This window comes from Bison bison, unplaced genomic scaffold (genome assembly GCF_000754665.1).
Source record: "Bison bison bison isolate TAMUID 2011002044 unplaced genomic scaffold, Bison_UMD1.0 scf7180017864519, whole genome shotgun sequence".
Lineage (NCBI taxonomy): Eukaryota > Metazoa > Chordata > Mammalia > Artiodactyla > Bovidae > Bison > Bison bison.
This window is the reverse complement of record NW_011495072.1, coordinates 20,846,458-20,863,972: the sequence shown is the minus strand read 5'-3', so window position 1 is coordinate 20,863,972 and position 17,515 is coordinate 20,846,458. Positions and strand designations below refer to the sequence as shown.

The window sequence follows — 17,515 nt, the reverse complement described above, 5'->3', positions numbered from 1 at the left end:
TCTTGCCTTGGAAATTCCACGGACAGAGGAGCCTGGCAGGCTACAGTCCATGGGGTGGCAAAAGAGCAGTAAACAGCTTAGCAACTAAACAATAGTCCAGATACTTCTGAATCCTTAGCCAATGAAATTTTCTTTTCTCATCCAATTTATCTGCCTCTTACCACCTGCTTAACAGAAAACTAGTCCCACCCTTGTCTAGTCCACATCAACCACTCACTTTGTGCATACATTCAGAACCTGCAAATCACAGTATTTAATAAGACTAGAGGTAGACAGGCGGGCTTCTCTGGTAGCCCAGCTGGTAAAGAATCCACCTGCAATGCAGGAGACCCTGTTCAATTCCTGGGTCAGGAAGATCCTCTGGAGAAGGGATAGGCTACCCACTCCAGTATTCTTAGGCTTCCCTGGATGGCTCAGTCAGTAAAAGAAACCGCCTGTAATGTGGGAGTCCTGTGTCAATTCCTGGATTGGGAAAATCCCCTAGAGGAGGGCATGGCAACCCACTCTAGTATTCTTACTTGCAGAATCCCCATGGACAAAGGAGCCTGGCAGACTGCAGTCCATGGGATCCCAATGAGTCAGACATGACTGAGTGACTAAGCACAGCACAGCACAGCAGAGGTAAATGGGTAGGAAATGTTATAGGGCAGCAAAGTTCACAGAGTAGACAGGCTACAGATGAAAAGAGCTCAAGAGGCAGTGCATTCTCCATAGAAATGGGAGCTTTCTATACTGTAACTTTGGTCATAAAATAAAAGCACCCTTACAATCACTAGAACAAATTATCCTTTTATAATCATGTAAATTACAACCACACACTGGACCAGAGCTAAGCTACAGAAATTCCTACTAGACACAAGAAATTGTGGTGGAGCTACACTCTTTAACTGGCCCTACATGTTACACCAGTGGTAACCAACTAGGTAGCCTGGCAACCAATTCTATACCCCTATCCTTTACACACATTGAAGCTAGATAGAATTATTCTCACTTGAAGATAAGCTAAAAGGACAAATGAACCAATCAAAAGCTTCTGAAAAATTCTGTATCATAAGAGAAGCATATACCTAGACCGCATATTAAAAAGCAGAGACACCACTTTGCCCACAAAGGTCCGAATAGACAAAGCTATGGTTTTTCCCATAGGCATGCACAGATGTGAGAGCTGGACCATAAAGAAGCCTGAGTGCTGAAGAATCTACGCTTTGGAATTGTGGCACTGGAGAAGACACTTGAGAGCTCCTTGGACCACAAGGAGAGCAACCCAGTCAATCTTAAAGAAAATCATCCCTGAATATTCATTGGAAGGACTGATGCTGAAGCTCCAATACTTTGGCCACCTGAAGTGACAAGCTGACTCACTGGAAAAGACACTGACACTGGGAAGGATTGAAGCCAAAAGGGGAAGGGGACAGCAAAGTATGAGATGGTTAGGTAGCATCACTGACTCAATGGATATGAATTTGAGCAAACTCCGGGAGATAATGAAGGACAGAGAAGCCTGAAGCGCTGCAGTCCATGGGGTTGCAAAGAGTCAGACACGACTTAGCACCTAAACAACAACAGCAAAGATTTCTCTGTAGACTCAGAGGAAAAGCATAACTCTGAAAATCAGTTCAGTTCAGTCGCTCAGTCATGTTCGACTCTGCGACCCCATGGACTGCAGCACACCAGGCTTTTCTGTCCATCACCAACTCCCAGAGCTTGTTCAAACTCAGTCATGTTCGGATGGACATCAAGTTCAAACTTGATGTCCATCAAGTCAGGGATGCCATCGAGCCACCTCATCTTCTCTCATCCCCTTCTCCTCCTGTCTTCAATCTTTCCCAGCATCAGGGTCTTTTCTTATGAGTCAGTTTTTCATATCAGGTAGCCAAAGTATTGGAGTTTCAGCTTTAGCGTCAGGCCTTCCAATGAATATTCAGGATTGATTTCCTTTAGAATTGACTGGTTTGATCTCCTTGCAGTCCAAGGGATGCTCAAGAGTCTTCTCCAACACCACAGTTCAAAAGCATCAATTCTTTGGCACTCAGCTTTCTTTATGGTCCAACTCTCACATCCATACATGACTACTGGAAAAACCACAGCTTTGACTAGACGGACCTTTTTTGGCAAAGTAATGTCTCTGCTTTTTAATATGGTCTCTAGGTTGGTCATAGCTTTCCTTCCAAGGAGCAAGAGTCTGTTAATTTCATGGCTACGGTCATCTTCTGCAGTAACTCTGAAAATAGTTAATTACTATAGGAAACAATATTTAAGAAAACAACTGCTAGAGCAGTAGAAAAATTTTATGTTCAAACATGGCTTCCAGATCCTTTTTTAGGACAGACCAGCTTTTAAGGCCATACAAGATTTACTGGAGAGGATCAAGGTCATTATATTAACCATGTGATCTTGGCCAAGTTATTATGAAAATTAAATGCACAAATGTGCCTCACCTAAAGAATAGTACAATGAAAAGTTTGTGAATACAGTGAATATTGTGAATATATTCACTATAGTGAATAGTTAGTTTGATTTAACTAATATTTATTTGTCACTGATTTTGTGTCAGATGAAAGTGGAAACAAGATTTTTTAGTCTCTGCTATGAATCCACCTGTCAGTGCAGGAGACCCAAGAGACTCAGGTTTGATCCCTTGGTGGAGAAGATCTCCTGGAAGAGGAAATGGCAACCCACTCCAGTATTCTTGCCTGGAAAATTCCATGGACAGAGGAGTCTGGCAGGCTACAGTCCCTGGGGTCGCAAAGAGTCAGACATGACTGAGCAACAGCACACGTGCGTTTAGTAGCTGAGTAACATCAATCAGTTCATTTAATCTCTGTTCCAGTTTCTTCATTTGCAAAACACAATAAGTGAACTGGAATAAATCCAGGTCCAATCCTAACATTACAATTTTAGGAAAGCAAAGTGGAAAAGCATACTGGGAATTATCAGAGCTCACTGTACAAGATGAGAAAGGGAAGTGACTAAGACACCATTCACTACTGTCATTCATTAGGAAAATATAACAAGGTCAGACAGAGAAATAGAAAACAGCAATTTCTTTGTCCTTGGTCAGATACTGACCATTCAAGGTAAAGTCTATTTTCATTCCAATGGGCGATGACAATTTTCCAATTAATGATTTAAGTAACAACTTTTTAAAAATAATGTTAATTCATTAACCAATCTACGCTAACAAGACTGCATAGTTATGAAAAAGAATAAAGAGTTATATATGGAAACATTTAAGCTAAAAGTGTGGAAGGCGGATAATGAGCTATTATATTACAAGACCACCCTTCAAGCACTGGAAAAACTCCCACCAATTTTGTATGATTTTTGCAGGTTTTTAATGTTCACATTCTACCATGAGTATGATATAGAGAAGAAAAGAAAAGATACCAGAGCTTGGATTTTGTCATCCCAGGACGACAGACCTCTGCCTTTAAAAGAGAGATTATCCTGATTCTCTAACTGAAAAATTACCAAACCTGATGAGATTTACACAGTTTTCTTTCTTGCCTGGAAGACAGGTACTTAGTAAAAAGGTATAATGACTGCCTTTACATGCTCTGGGCTTCTCAGTTGGCTCAGCAGTAAAGAATCTGTCTAGAGTGCAGGAAACCTGGGTTTGATCCCTGGGTCGGGAAGATCCCCTGGAGAAGGGACTGGCTACCCACTCTAGCATTTCTGCCTGGAGAATTCCATGAACAGAGGAGCCCAGCAGGCTACAGTTCATGGGGTTGCAAAGAGCGACTAACACTTATCACACTCTACATACGTCTCATGTGAAAATTAACTTTATTATTTAAATACTAAGCTCTTGTACCTGGATGAATATGTAATTATTATTATTGTGACTGTGAACTACAGAGATTAATCAAGACAACATATTTATTACAACAAAGTAAAATTCAGGTAAAATGAGAAGAAATCAATTGAAAATACATGTAAGAAAAAGTATTATGTGTTAATTAAGGATACTTTTAAATAAAGCAGTCATTAAACATCTTTTAATTGTGTTACTCTAAGAACATGTGAGAAAAATAAATACGGAGGAAAGCATGTCTTTGAAAACCATGTGAGATGAGTAAGCTAGCAAATAACTAATCAAGCCTAGTTATATTTCATTAAAGCTCTAGCTTTTATTACCAGTCATTTATTTTCAATGAAAGCATCAAAGGAGTTCAAAAGTTAACACAGACACAAAAAACTGTGGGAAGTCGCCAGTGACACCTACTCCACATCAAACAGGAAATGAGTGCAGGCACTGAGAGTCTTAATTAAAGCATAGGTGTGAAGTAAAAAGGTTTTCTCAATTATGAAAAGTCACAAAAAAGTAAAAACCGAACCAGAAGAGTTTACTATAAAAAATATAAAAATTTGGGGAAATATATTTTTTGCTATATCTTGTGGGTATTTTTAATATTTTTACCACACCCAAGGTTAAGAAATATCTTTATGACCTTACAAACATTTCAAGAGCCATCATTTACTTGTATCACACATGATAAACTCATATATTTTCTATTCCTTCCTTTTTTTTATCCTGTTACATCCTTGTTGTTGTTGTTGTTGTTTAGTCATTAAGTCATGTCCAACTCTTTTGCAACCCCATGGACTATAGCCCTGCATGCTCCTCTGCCCATGAGATTTCCCAGGCAAGAATACTGGAGTGGGTTGCCATTTCTTTCTCCAGAGGATCTTCCTGACCCAGGGATTGAATCCATGTTTCCTCATTGGCAGGCAGGCTCTTTACCACTGAGCCACCAGGGAAGCCCTGGTTACATCCAACTGAATTGTTATTTCATAATCTACCAATGACTCTAACCTGCAATTTGAAAACATTATTTCACGGCACATAAAGACCAGACCATTAAAGTTCAGTCTTGAAAGTTCTAATTTAGGAGGATCAGGGATTTCAGTTAAAAAAAAAAAAAAGAGTTCTCAGAACTATAGAAGAGTATATAAGTATATAAGCCAAGCCACAAGGAGGATTTTGGAGATAGAGATGGACTTATTCAATGGAAAAAAAAGTCTGATTCTGTATTATATCATTTGTAAACCTGAACAAAAACTATAAATATGGCTAGTAAATTAGCTTTCCTTAGATATCTGAAAACTGTTCCAAAGAGGTAAACGGAGAGATCAGTATTACATGATTTTTAGAGAGGAGGGTATGTGCAATCAAGTACACATCTTGGTAAAATGTACTGTTTTTCTCAAGGAGGGGATATCTTAGTGAATGGTTTTAGTGCTCCTCTAAGTATGGGAAGATGAAAGAAACTGGGTTCATAAAATTCTCCCCTAGAAAAATCTGTCTGCAGGCCTGTCCTGCCAGTTTCCCCAGAGCACAGAGTGCCTCCTGCTGATCTTCACTGTGAACTTCTTTCAGGGTATACCATGGGTCAGCGACTGAAGCAGCTGATGACTTGATTCCGAGGTTGAGCGACATTCTTTACAATCCCTTCCCTTTCTATCTTAACTTCAACCAGGGTTTAGTAAGCATTTTGTGACAAATTTGCCCCCCAGTAGTAGGAAGGCTCATTCCCAGATCAGCAAAGATTTCACTGATAGGCTCTCAATGTGCTATTACTGAACTAAGCCCAGTTAACAGTAGCCAAAAGTCTCCAGACCACCTGTCTTACTAGTCTGTTATGGTCCAAGAAATGGTTCCTTTTCATTGCTTCTTCCCACTACTAGTTATAATCGTTGAGCTTATAGTACTACATAGTTGGTCAATCATTTCAGGTTTCCTAATCATCACTGAATTTACCTGAGGTCAGTGACACATTTGGTAGTGCAAAAAACAATAATCATGTAAAATAGGCAGAATACAAATAATATAGCTAGTAACATAAATAAGGACATCAGTGAGTATTTAAGCTAAAGACTTTCATCAGGTGCAACCCAGTATTTCCCCAGGTCATCTGACCAGTTTGTTTTACATCGATCGCTGTCTTTAGGAGAAATAATATACTGGCTTCATACACAAAAGTGAAAGTGTTAGTCACTCAGTTGTGTCTTTGCGACCCCATGGACCATAGCCCACCAGGCTCCTCTGTCCATGGAATTCTCCAGGCAATACTGGAGTGGGTAGCCATTCCCTTCTCCAGGTGATCTTCCCAACCCAGGGGTCAAACCTGGGTCTCCTGCATTGCAGGTGAATTCTTCACCGTCTGAGTTCACTAAAGATGTCTGCATGTACAAGGTAATCAACCTTGGGTAATCAACTCCTGACTGGATTGAGAAAGGAATGTTATCTTTAAAAGAGTAGCATGACTGGTGCCAGAAGAAAAATCGATCTTTATTGTTGAGGAGGTATTTGTCTGGTTAACCCATAATACAAATGCACAGTGCACACTAGAGGTGAGATAGGTGGCCAAAAGGGGCAGAGAAAAAGTTTATGTTTAAATGTTCCTTGTCTGGCAACTCACTCCAGTATTCTTGCCTGGAGAATTCCATGGACAGAGGGGCCTGGCCGGCTACTGTCCATAGGGTCACAAAGAGTTAGACATGACTGAGTGACTAACATTTTCACTTTCACTTCTCTGGCATAAAATATGAATATGTATTTCATCGTAACCATAATATAAAGACATTGCAATCCCTAAAGCACTTGAATGCTCCTTTCAGAATTTCCATCAAGCACATTCCATAATGTTTAAAATTAATAACTACTTTTTATTCAAAATTGCTTTTATTTTACTAATTAAAATTACAATGGCATCATTTTCTTTTACTTTGTTATAAGTATAAAATTTTTCAATTTGCTTATAAGTTAAACATGTTTTTGTTTATGTTTTAGCCTAGAAACAGAAGCACCATTTTTTAATAATGCTTCCATTAAAAAATGAAATTGAAATTCCAAGGTGAATGATAAATTAATTTTGGGACACAGTATGTGTAATTTCAGGATTTCATCTAGGAGCTAGGGCAAAACTGTTAAGCCTATGACCAAAAACTAGAGGGACCGGGGTTAAAGATACCCATAGGTGTTCACCTTACAGTGGCAGAGCTAGGCATGAAGAGTTTTAGAAAAGTAGGTAGAACCAGAGAAGGATAAGGAGACTGACAAAATCAGATAAGACTAAGCGCAAGAGATACACAGAAAGCAATGAAATTTCTATAGCAATAAGAAAGGAAAGGATTAGTTTTACTATAGAGGGGGGAAGAAAGGGGACATAGTGTGAAAAAGAAGACAAAGAAACATATATTTGGTGATAAACTAGTAGAGACTACATCTAATATAATCCTTACAACAAGCATCACTTTAGAGATGAAGAAACTGAGACCAGAAAATGTACACAAAATCCTGTACACTTTTAAGATTAGAATCCAAATCTAACTCCAACATTTGCATTCTCTTCACTTCAAATCTTTGCTCCCTCCTTGGAGAGAGAGGATCTGGAAGGTGCAGTGAGAATCCAAATTTCACAACAAACAATGTGAGTGGGGGCATATTATGACAAATGAGAAATCGAAATTAGCCTACTTTATTCAGAATGTTGGGTCTACTATATGAGTCTAAGAAGCAATGTAGAGATGTCTCTCATAAAACAAAAGCCCCTGAAACAATGGATATAAAAACAACTAGTTTAATGCTTAAAAACACCATCAATAAATGATAATTGTCATCATTTATTATCACTAGTCACTTTCCATATTGCCATTATGTGCTAAGTTTCTGATGAACACCATTGTGGTTAAACAATTGAGATTTCCATGTGTTTCTTTCATCTGCATTTAATTTGTTCAAGCCTTTTGAAATATTTCAGAAAATGTGTTCCCCTTCTTGCTAGTAATTTAACTTCACCTTCATAGAAAGCTTCCATATCAAGAGTTAAACTGACTTTGATAACTGAATCTCAAATTTTAGAGAAATTGAAAACCAGGTCAAGTATTTCCAATTCCCCAGATAAAAATGTTTCAGACTCCATTTTCACAGCAGGAAGTACAGAGAAAAACAATTTTTTAAAGTTAACAATTGGAGTTATGACATTTTCAGTAAAGGTTCTAAAAAACAAAGAGCATTTAAAAAAATGACACATTAACAGTCAATTTGAGATTTGTCAGGTGTGATGACAACCTAAAATGGTCGAAAAGAATTTAGAGTTTAAGTAAAAGAAAAGGTAAAGGAAAACCACTGAAGAAAAAGAACCGGAAGCTCTCCAGTCTAATTCTGATTCCCCTAATCACAGCATCATCAGAAGGCTTTTTCTCTTACATGAAGATGTCATTGTCATTGGACGCACAGTGTGTGACTGCTCAGTCGTGTCCGACTCTTTGCGACCCCATGGACTGTAGCCCACCAGGCTCCTCTGTCCCTAGAATTTTTCAGGCAAAAATACTGGAGTGGTTGCCATTTCCTTCTCCTGGGGATCTTCCTGACCCAGGGATTGAACCCACGTCCTCTGTAGTTCCTGCATTGGCACGCAGATTCTTTACCACTAAGCCACTTGGGAAGATATCCACCCCCAAGACTTTTTCCCTTGACCCCTGCATTTCTCTACAGGCTATCCCTTCCATAGCCTCAGTTATTACCCCTGAATAATTCCCAAATCTTTCAATTGCCCCCATCCCACATTTCCATAATGCTTCAACTCAGATTTCCTAGTATCTATAGATTTCTGTTTGGATGACCATAAGCTCATTTTTTTCTGAAATGAAATTCATTATTTTTTCCTCCAAACTAGCTTTTGCATCTGACTTTCCTATTTTGATGATGGCCTATAAACATTTCTAGTCAACAGATTTGAAACCCCAAATTCTCAAGATCTGACTCCAAGCACTCTTTGAGACCCCAATTTCCAAACAAGCTCAGCAGATTCCACCTCTACTCTTCCATTCGCCTACTTATCCCTTCAGCTTCTCTCTTCTACCTTTCATTCTACTATATCTGTCTGCTGCTTTCCATTCCAACAACACCTTCAAGCATAAAGCTTTCATTATCTGTCACCCAGATTAGTGAAATCCTTTCCATTGCCTCCTTGTTTTTGCATCTCCATTCTAATCTGTCCTACAAAACACCACAAGATCATTTCCCCAAGGCACAATTCTCATTACATCACTCCTCTCTCCAAAAACCTTCTACAGCTTCTCAGGACTTATTCAATTAAGGACAAAAGCACTATGCATTTAATGTGTATTTAACCCAATCCATGCTCCAGCAACAATGTACCATTTGTACTTGCTTCTGGAGCAAGTACTTCACTTTCTTTCTACACTTGTTCTGTCTTCTAACTGGGACCTCCACTATGCTACACATCCAATTCCTACCCATGTAAAAACAGAAATACGTTAAATGGAAAAAAAAAAAAAAAGATACAAAAATATCTGAACATTGTTAAAAAAAAAAAAAAAGGTAAGTTGCCTATCATTTCATGTAAAATGCAAAAGACTAGTAATATCCAATATAAGCAAGGATGTGGAGAAGTAAGTGCTCTCATACAGTGAAGAGTGTACATCACTGCAATAGTTTTGGAGGAAATGTAACAATCTCCTACTGAACTAGAATATGTTTAACCTTTGAGGAATTTCACTTCTAGGAATTTATCCTACCAAAAAAACCCCACACAACAAACAGCACAGGAAATACAGTCAATATTTTTTTTAAAACTTTGTATGGAGTGTAGTTTATATAAATTCTAATTACTCTGTTGTATACTTGAAACTAATATAATATTGTAGGCCAACTATACTTCAATTTTTAAAAAAGAAAAGTCCACACAGTTATGCAAGGATTATTTGTAATCACAAAAATTTAAGACAATTTAGGTGTTTACAAAAATATTCTATGCTATGCATGCTCATGCTCGGTCTCTCAGTCGTGTCCAACTATTTGCCACCTCATGGACTGTGGCCCATCCTCTGTCTACAGGATTTCCCAGGCAAGAATACTGGAGTGGGTTGCCATTTCCTTCTCCAGGGAATCTTCCCAACCCAGGGATTGAAACTGTGTCTTCTGTGTCTCCTGCATTGGCAGGTGAATTCTTTACCACTGAGTCACCTGGGATGCCCCTTATTCTATGCTATCCCCAAACTCTAAAATAATGTGTACCTACGACTATGTATAACTTAAGTAATCAACAAGGATATCTATATAGCATAGAGAACTATACTCAATTTTTTGTAATAACCTATAAGGAAAAAGAATAGATACATATAAACATATATGTGTATAAATATAACTGAATCACTTTCCTGTACACTTAAATTAACATATCATTGTAAATCAACTATACTTTAATAAAATATAAAACAAAATACTGTGTATCCATTTAAAAGAATGAAATAGAGTAAATAATTACAGGAATAACAGCTAATAATTACTGACTGCTGTCTAGGAGGCAGGAATTCTTTTAAATGCTTTGCAAATATAAACTTTTTTCACAAAATCCTAAGACATGAATCTATATGCACTTGGGTGGAGACATGCTCATGCCATAGTGATGAATGAAAAACATACTACAAAAGGACACTTAAGTTACATACAAAAGAAAAAACACCATCGTTTAACCAGTCTCAATAGCGGTTACCCCCTAGGAAAGTGTTTTCAATATGGGAAGAGGAGTGGACTTCTTTTTAATCCTTTTTAAATTGTGTATATTTTTTTAAGCATGCAGTGCTTTGTAATTTTAAAATAGACTACAAACATGCATATGTGAAGACTGTAAAGAAACATTAAATAAACTGTAAGATGTTTAGAATTTTTTTTCAATTTTCAAATATTCTATATTACTTTTACTGTTTTTTGTTTGTTTTGTTTTCATAAAACCTCCACGCCTCTTTCAAGGTCCATTTAAAATGCTATCAACCACTCTGTCCTATGAGACAGTGTGTAGTAAGGACTCTGAAATCGCATAGACCTAGGTTTGAATCCAGCAGGCACCTCCTTAGTGACTGACCTTAGGCAAATTATTTAATCTCACTGGGCAAAATTTCTTATTTTCTTAGACTATGATACCAACATCATGGGCCTTGGTGAAGATTAAATATAATAACATCTGTGAAACATTTAGCACAGTGTCTACCACAAACCAGATCTTCCATAAAATCCTTTCTTCCTTGGAATACTGCCTAATTCCACCAACTTTTAATAACTTGTCTCTTCTGGGAGGCTCCATAAGCTGTAGTTTTTTGCTAATAAAAAACGTTAATGCATTTTTTTTTTTTGCCACAACTGATTGACTTGTCTTAAGGAAGCAAAGGCATCCTACTCCCTGATTTCCTTTCACAATGACTAAGCAGACAACCTTGAAAACAGCATTCAACGCAATGCAACAGTGTGATTTCCAGAGAATCTGACATTACCTAAGCGGACAGGTGTGAAACAGAAGGTACGGTCAGCAAAAAGAATCAACATATTGGCTTATTAAAAGACTTAGTAGAACTCTTCCCCTTAATAAAAAATAAAAAAAAAAAAAGTCCTTCAAAAAGTCAAGCTCATTGTCTTCAGTAAATCAACAGACCAAGTTTTAGCCTCCCACCTCTGCACTATCCAAGTAAACATTCAAAGCTTTCTTCCACCTTTTCTCTAATTCAGAGAAAGAAGAAAATATCTGAAGTAAAAGTTTAGCTTTATAAAGAATTATTTCTGATAATACATTTACAAACTGAAAACTCCCCCCTTTACCCCTAGGACAGCACGACAAGATATTAAAAAAAAATTAAAGGCAGAGGTAACACCTAGTCACCCCTGAGCCTCTCTAAAATTCTAAAGGCACACCAGAGCTGGGGGTGGGGGAGCTAAGATTGCTAAATTAAAAGACACTTTAAAAATCAAATAAAGGATGCCATTAGGTTAAGTAAAAAGGGAGCTTCCATTGCTAAAAATTAAGGGCAAAACACTGATGCATGAATAAAGTCAGTGCTTTTCATGATCCCAAACATGTCTCATGGGATTAAAGCTCTGTAGTCAAAGTCATGGAACATATTATTAACCTAACTCGCTAGTGAACACTCATTAGCTCAACACAAGCTCACAAGCTCCAGAACACAGTTCGTTAATAAGACATCCATCCTGCCTATCCGACAGCCTGGGTCAGCACAAGCAACTGCTCTCTCAGTACAGTCATTGAGCTGGAATTAATTCTTAAGCGCCTTGCAAAAAGCTCTGGCAGAAAGAAAACAGGAGACACTTACCTTGAGAAGCAAAGGCAGCCTATCCAACTTCCGGTTTTGTTAACAACTCGTATCTCTTTCTCAGCAGCTGGGTGGAGCCAGCTTACCCATAAGAAGAGAGTTTCCCAAACTAAGCAGCAAAACAGGATTTGCAAGACCGGCACTAGTCTCAGGACTCTGCTTCTGAGAATTAACCCTCTGTTCTACACAAAGAAACAATTTTACCATTACCAACTAATCACTGTTTCACTGAGAAAATTAAATTTTTGTCTTTAACTATAAAACCATTTGAAATACAACCTGCTCTGTATAATGCTAAGTAAAGACAGAGAACCTGTTTGTGCTTAGGTAAGGGTTGCCAAATTTAGCAAAATAAAGCATAGGATGTTAAATTCAAATTTCATATAAACAACCAATCATTCATTAATATAAGCATTATCCTATGCAATATTGATGACACATTTATATTAAAAAATGATTCATTGTTTCCCTAAAATTCAAATTTACCTTCTATTTTATCTGACAGAGTTTCCCTAATTGCTCAGTTGATAAAGAATCCGCCTGCAATGCAGGAGACCCCGGTTAGGCTACCCACCCCAGTATTCTTGGGCTTCCTTTGTGGCTCAGCTGGTAAAGAATCCGCCTGCGCAATGCGGGAGACCTGGGTTCCATTCCTGGGTTGGGAAGACTGCCTGGAGAAGGCCACTATTCTAGCCTGGAGAATTCCATGGACTGTATAGTCCATGGGGTCACAAATGGTTGGACATGACTGAGCGACTTTCACTTAGCTTAGTTTAGCTTAGTTTATCTGGCAACCTTATCTAGGGAATAACAATAATTAGCAGACTATTGCAATTAACTACAAAAGGTGTAATAGAATCAGACTGCATTAAAATGACACCTTTGAAAGTTCAAGTGACATAATGCAAAATAATTCTTTTATTACGCAAATTTTACTTTGGGGCTTCCCATGAGGCTCAGTGGTAAAGAATCCACCTGTCAATGCATGAGACTTAAGAGTCCTAGGTTGGATCCCTGGGTGGGGGGGAAGATCACCTGGAGGTGGAAATGACAACCCACTCCTGTATTCTTGCCAGGATAATCCCATGGACAGACTTGCCTAGTGGGCTACAGTCCATGGAGGTCACAAAGAGTTGGACAGACTCAGGCTGAGCATGCACACCTTGGAATTCAGGAGTTTTGTTTGTTTTTGTTTCTTTTTAAAGACTTTAGGCTTTGTTTTGCCAAGATTTTTTTGTCAAAAAAAAAAAAAAACAAAACAGGGCTAGGAAAAGACAATAGTAAATACTTCAGACGATGACTAGTATGTGCAGACTGAAAAACAGACTGTCACACATGCCTTGACTTGTGATCACTAGTTGGCAATCACATTAGTAAATTTTCTAAAACTTTTTCAAAAGGGAAAAGAGTAGGGAAAGAACACCATCACTTTAATCTTTAGGAACTTGCCACAAATTAACAAAAGCCCCCTCTACAGGATTTTAGAGAGAAGCTTTAAATAAAGAAGTCTCTGATTTTCTATCCTAAAGCTGCTTGGAACGTGAATGAACATAAATGGAGTCAGTTGAACTTCAGTACTCCCATATTAAGGGTCAAGTGGTGATGTAACTTTCTCTAGTTATAATCAGACTCTTTCCAGGAATAGTCCCCAGTGAACACTTTACATGCCAAAAGCATGATAAAAAGTCTATAAAACAAATAATTCTTAGAATATGCTATCAATCTTTCATCCTAAAGCAATCTTAGAAAGCAGTATGATATGGCAGAAAAAACTGAATGGAGAGGTTTAGCACTATCTAAAACCACCCTTTCCAGGCTTATCATTTCCCTTAAAGTCCCCAGTCCTAATTCCCTTTATCATTCCCTCCCAGAAGCTCACCTCTTGAGCTACTTGTCAGCTGCCAGAAAAGAAACGCTATTTATTAGAGTCTTCAATGGACACTGGACTCTGAGAAGTAGATACCAGCCCATTGGATCCCACTCTCAGGTCTCTAAATTAGCAGTTCTCAAATTTTGGGGTTTCAGGACCCTTTTGCAACTCCTAAAAATCATTACAGCCCCTAAGAGATGTTTGGTTATGGGGGTGATATCTGTCAATATCTATTGTATTAAAAAAATTTAATGAGATATATTTAAATACTTATTCACAAATTCCACATATTTATTTATGGACAAATGACAATAATGAACTCATAACATACAATTTTTTTTTTACTCTTAATATTTTTTCCTCTTGCTGTTATAAGTGTTTTTCAAATATAAGAATTCAGTGAGAAGAGTAGTATTGTTTAAATTTTTACAAACTTCTTCTGTGCCTGGGTTAATAAAAGACAGCTAGATTCTCATACCTGCTTCTCCATTCAGTCTGTTGCAACCCAATACAACACATCGTGCAGTCACTGGAAAAACCCACTGCACACTCATATGAGAATGAATAAGGCAAATAAAGTATAGCACGAGCAATAATAACCATCTATTAGGCTTCCATTTTGAACAAGCACATGAATTATATCTAAGTCTCACAAGGACTCTAGGCAAAAGGTATTTGTCATGGACATACTGCAGCTGAGAAGGCTAAGGCTGTGCCTGGTTAAGTAAATAGCCCAAAGTCAGGCAGATAAAAGTGGCCGACAGGGATCTAAGCCAGAGCTACTGACTCTCCATATACTGAGTCCCACTGCCAAGTATGAATGAGGGTGGATGGGCCAAACATATAAATCTTCCTATTGCAGTCAGCATGTCATTAAAAATTACATTCAGGTACAATATCTCCAATTGATTAGACCCTGCCTCAACTCCATAAAGGGTTTCCCTGACAGGTCAGTTGGTAAAGAATCTGCCTGCAATGCAGGAAACCTGGGTTCGATCCCTGGGTTGGGAAGATCCCCTGGAGAAGGGAAAGGCTACCCACTCCAGTATTCTGGCCTGGAGAATTCCATGGACTGTACAACTCCATAAAACCAAATCCACTGTCTAAAATAAACTTATTTTCACTCAGTCTTTAATTATATCTCATCAAATTTCATCCAAATTCATCCCCTCTTCTCTATCTCCAGTGCCTTCATTCTGGCTTACATCCTCATTACTTCTCAGCAGGACTATGGTCATTATCTACTAAGCACCTCCAGTTTCTCATTAACTTAACAAGCCATCCCACATGCTATCATATTAATCTTCCTAAAGTATAACTCATACCATGTAATTCTCAAAAAACCTTCACTTACTACTGAATGAATGAATGTCCATATTGCATAGACTGATGGTCAAATGAAATAATATCTGTAAATCACAGTGCCTGCCACAAAAGTATTTGTAAATGAAACATCCCATCTTCCCATGCCTCACAATAAGAAATTGTTCCAAAATTACCCATAAACTTCTGACCAAACTCTGCTCATTGAATCCACATTTCATGTGTTCTCTGACAACACAAAGCCATTCTCAGCATTAGATTAGTAGTAGCAATATTCTTCTTCATACTTTTCTTCCCACCAGTTCCAGGTCACTTCACAGTATGCTCCTCTAAACACAGCCTACTCCTTAAATTACTCAACATAATTTGACTTCTCTATGATGAATGATCCTGAACAGTATCTGCCACTTCACCCAACCCCTGGCTAGAATTATCTGTGTCTTCAAAAGGTAACTAACATTGTTACTGAGACCCAGTCTTGACTTACTTAGGTAAAATTAATCTCTTGAAAAAAATCTTTATTTCACCATAATTTCTTTTCACTATAAAAAAGCTTGGAGATGATCTGAAGTCAAAAAAGTCTACTCCAATGTAAATACATAGAGGATAACTCTTTGTGGCATAGGACTTTGCTTTCTGATAATAATTCTTTTCCAGTGAGATATTTCCTTGTTGTGCTATACTGTACTGCTCTTTGTAGAAGGTCTAAGCCTTCCATTCTCCAGCTATTAATATAGAAGCCCTGTTCTACCTATTACTAATGATAATCCAAAAAATGCCACTGCACACTTCCAAAGTTGCAGCAGGAAGAAGATATAAGGTATGAGAGTGACTCCACTGTGTAAGGCTGTGATTAGATGAGTCACTCCCAATCCCAATGGAATGAAGCATTTTGCCTTTGAAGAAAATAAATGCCAACAGGGGAAAGACTCAGAGTATTACCCCATTTTAGTAATAGTTCTCCTTCTTCGGGCTTCCCGGGTGGCACTAGTGGTAAAGAACCTGCCTGCCAATGCAGGAGACATAAGAGATGCAGGTGTGAACCCTGGGTCGGGAAGATCCCCTGGAGGAGGGCATGACAACTCACTCCAGTAATCTTGCCTGGAGAATCCCATGGACAGAGGAGCCTGGTGAGCTACAGTCCATAATATAACAAAGAATCGGACATGACAGAAGAGACTTAGCACGCATGCATGCACTGCTTCTTCAGATTGGCAGGTAAACTAGAGAAGCTTGGCTTAAAATGAAGGTGAAAAGGCAAAGGAGTGTGGTGAAAAGAGCACTAGATCATTTTAGACAAATCACTTATCCTCTCTGCTCTTGTTACCTCAAAAGTAAAAGTGAGGGGTTACAACCAGAATCATATATTCTTTAAGGTGTCATGTTAAATTCTGAATGCAGTTTCTGGTGGCCAAGAAGAGGCACATAACGGACTAGAAAAATATTAGATTTTTAGGTGGTCAGTTTAAAAAAAATTATCACATCCAACAAATATTTTGTCAACTAACCTACTGTATCTCAAAGATTGTACTAGGCACTAACCTATATTTGTATAAGGAGGTTCTAAATCTACTATAATATATTGTGTCTTCCTAGGTGGGTGAGAAAGAAAGAAGGAAGGAAGGAAAGAGGAAGGGAAAGGAGGAGAAAGGGAATAAGGGAAGGGCACAATTACCTGGTAAAACTGCATGTGCCTGTAGACATGCAGTCTTGTAGTTTTCCAGACATCTGAGCATGTAATTTGTCCCATAAGACTCTTGAGAGTCCCTTGGACTGCAAGTAGATCCAACCAGTCCATCCTAAAGGAGATCAGACCTGGGTGTTCATTGGAAAGACTGATGTTGAAGCTGAAACTCCAATACTTTGGCCACCTCATGCAAAGAGTTGACTTAGTGGAAAAGACCCTGATGCTGGGAAAGATTGAGGGCAGGAGGAGAAGGGGAGAACAGAGGATAAGATGGTTGGATGGCATCACCGACTCAATGGACATGGGTTTGAGTGAACTCTGGGAGTTGGTGATGGACAGGGAGGCCTGGCGTGCTGCAATTCATGGGGTCGCAAAGAGTCAGACACGACTGAGCGACTGAACTGAACAACACTGTATATTTTATGAAGATAAATTTGGTTCAGGCTTCCACAAACACCTGCATTCTTAGATTTTCAACTTCCCTTGATGTTAATAAACACCCAAAC

At 38.4% G+C, this 17,515-nt stretch overlaps 1 protein-coding gene across 1 annotated transcript in view; it reads right to left on the bottom strand.

Moving 5' to 3' along the window:
• FRRS1 (ferric-chelate reductase 1) overlaps window positions 1-12,240 on the bottom strand; it is a 54,293-nt gene extending 42,053 nt beyond the window's left edge. The window contains exon 1 of the mRNA XM_010831001.1: window positions 12,130-12,240. The gene's annotated coding sequence lies outside the window, so the exon portion shown is untranslated. The remainder of the gene's footprint in view (window positions 1-12,129) is intronic.
• Window positions 12,241-17,515: the final 5,275 nt, after the last annotated feature.